Genomic DNA, 2,500 nt, shown 5'->3' with positions numbered 1-2,500 from the left:
GTGTCGCCACATTGCATACGAACCGCATGAAACTTCCAGAGGCATTTGCAGCAGGAATGCATGTGCACTCAAAAAAGTGAATATTTCTCACGGATAGACCCCGTGATACGCTAGAAATTGGCGGGGATGTCTCTCTTGTGGCTCACGGGGCTGTTAGGGTGGCACAGAAATCCCTCGGAATGGGAAAACGGGTCATTTTCGTGTCGCCACATTGCATGCGAACCGCATGCAACTTCCAGAGGCATTTGCAGCAGAAATGCATGTGCAGTCAAAAAAAATTGATATTTTTCACGGATAGACCCCGTGAAACGCTAGAAATTGGCGGGGATGTGTCTCTTGTGGCTCACGGGGCTGTTCGGGTCGCACAGAAATCCCTGGGAATGGGAAAACGGGTCATTTTCGTGTTGCCACATTGCGTACGAACCGCATGAAACTTCCAGAGGCATTTGCAGCAGGAATGCATGTGCACTCAAAAACTTCTATATGTTTCACGGATAGACCCCGTGAAACGCTAGAAATTGGCGGGGATGTGTCTCTTGTGGCTCACGGGGCTGTTAGGGTGGCACAGAACTCCCTCGGAATGGGAAAAGGGGTCATTTTCGTGTTGCCACATTGCATAGGAACGCCATGAAACTTCCAGAGGCATTTGCAGCAGAAAGGCACGTGCACTCAAAAATTTTAATATTTTTCACGCATAGACCCCGTCAAACGCTAGAAGTTGGCGGGGATGTCTCTCTTGTGGCTCACGGGGCTGTTAGGGTCGCACAGAAATGCCTCGGAATGGGAAAACGGGTCATTTTTGTGTGGCCACATTGCATAGGAACGGCATGAAACTTCCAGAGGCATTTGCAGCAGGAATGCATGTGCACTCAAAAACGTCTATATTTTTCACGGATAGACCCCGTGAAACGCTATAAATTGGCGGGGATGTCTCTCTTGTGGCTCACGGGCGCTGTTAGTTAGGGTCGCACAGAAATCCCTCGGAATGGGAAAAGGGGTCATTTTCGTGTTGCCACATTGCGTACGAACGGCATGAAACTTCCAGAGGCATCTGCAGCAGAAATGCATGTGCACTCAAAAACGTCTATATTTTTCACGGATAGACCCCGTGAAACGCTAGAAATTGGCGGGGATGTGTCTCTTGTGGCTCACGGGGCTGTTAGGGTCGCACAGAAATCCCTCGGAATGGGAAAACGGGTCATTTTCGTGTTGCCACAATTGGCATACGAACGGCATGAAACTTCCAGAGGCATTTGCAGCAGAAATGCATGTGCACTCAAAAACGTGAATATTTTTTCACGGATAGACCCCGTCAAACGCTCGAATTTGGCGGGGATGTTTCTCTTGTGGGTCACGGGGCTGTTCGGCTCGCACAGAACTCCCTTGGTCCACCTGATTCGTGCATACAGGCAGCAACTAAAACTCTGTAAACCTGCTGTGAGGACATCTAAACAGTGGACCAGTGAGGCTGTGGAAGATTTGCGGGCGTGCTTAGACTGTACTGACTGGGATATGTTCACGACTGCTACCAATAGTCTGGATGAACTCACAGAGGCTGTGTACATCAGCTTCTGTGAGGACTGCTGTATCCCAACACGTACCAGGGTGAACTTTAACAACAACAAGCCCTGGTTCTCAGCAAAGCTCAAAAGGTTGAGGTTGGAGAAGGAGGAAGCGTTTAGGAGTGGGGATAGAGACAGATTCAAGGAGTCGAAGAACAGGTTTAGCAAAGCGGTGAGAGAGGCTAAACGACTGTACTCAGAGACACTAAAACACCAGTTCTCTACTAACGACGCTGCTTCTGTCTGCCAAAGGGCTCAGGCACATCACCAACTACAAACCCAGAGCGCCCCACACCACTAACGACTCCCGCCTAGCCAACGACCTGAACGAGTTCTACCGTAGATTTGAAAGACAATTGGACTGTCCTGAACCACCCCTTCCCACCCAAGAGGCCCCATCCCCCACCCATACTACAGAAACGACTCTCTCCTTTCAGGAGGGAGAAGTTAATGGGCTTTTCAAGAGGCAGAATCCACGCAAAGCAGCCGGGCCGGACTCTGTCTCTCCAGCCACCCTCAGGCACTGCGCTGGCCAGCTGTCTCCGGTGTTCACCAACATCTTTAACACCTCCCTGGAGACATGCCATGTACCAGCCTGTCTCAAGTCCTCCACCATCATCGCTGTGCCCAAAAAGCTAAGGCCAACAGGACTAAATGATTACAGACCGGTCGCCCTTACATCTGTGGTAATGAAGTCTTTTGAGCGCCTGCTCCTGGCACACCTCAAAGCCATCACAGACCCTCTCCTGGACCCCCTTCAGTTTGCCTACAGAGCCAACAGGTCTGTGGACGACGCAGTTAACATGGCCCTCCACTTCACCCTACAGCATGTGGACGCCCCAGCATCCTACGCCAGGATCCTGTTTGTGGACTTCAGCTCTGCCTTCAACACCATCATCCCTGCCCTGCTTCAGGACAAGCTCTTCCAGCTGAACGTG

Source organism: Petromyzon marinus, unplaced genomic scaffold (genome assembly GCF_048934315.1).
Source record: "Petromyzon marinus isolate PM22_M1 ecotype Great Lakes invasive population unplaced genomic scaffold, UKy_Petmar_22M1.pri1.0 PM_G_Scaffold_110, whole genome shotgun sequence".
In the NCBI taxonomy this organism is placed as follows: domain Eukaryota; kingdom Metazoa; phylum Chordata; class Hyperoartia; order Petromyzontiformes; family Petromyzontidae; genus Petromyzon; species Petromyzon marinus.
Note: the sequence above shows the minus strand (reverse complement) of the source record.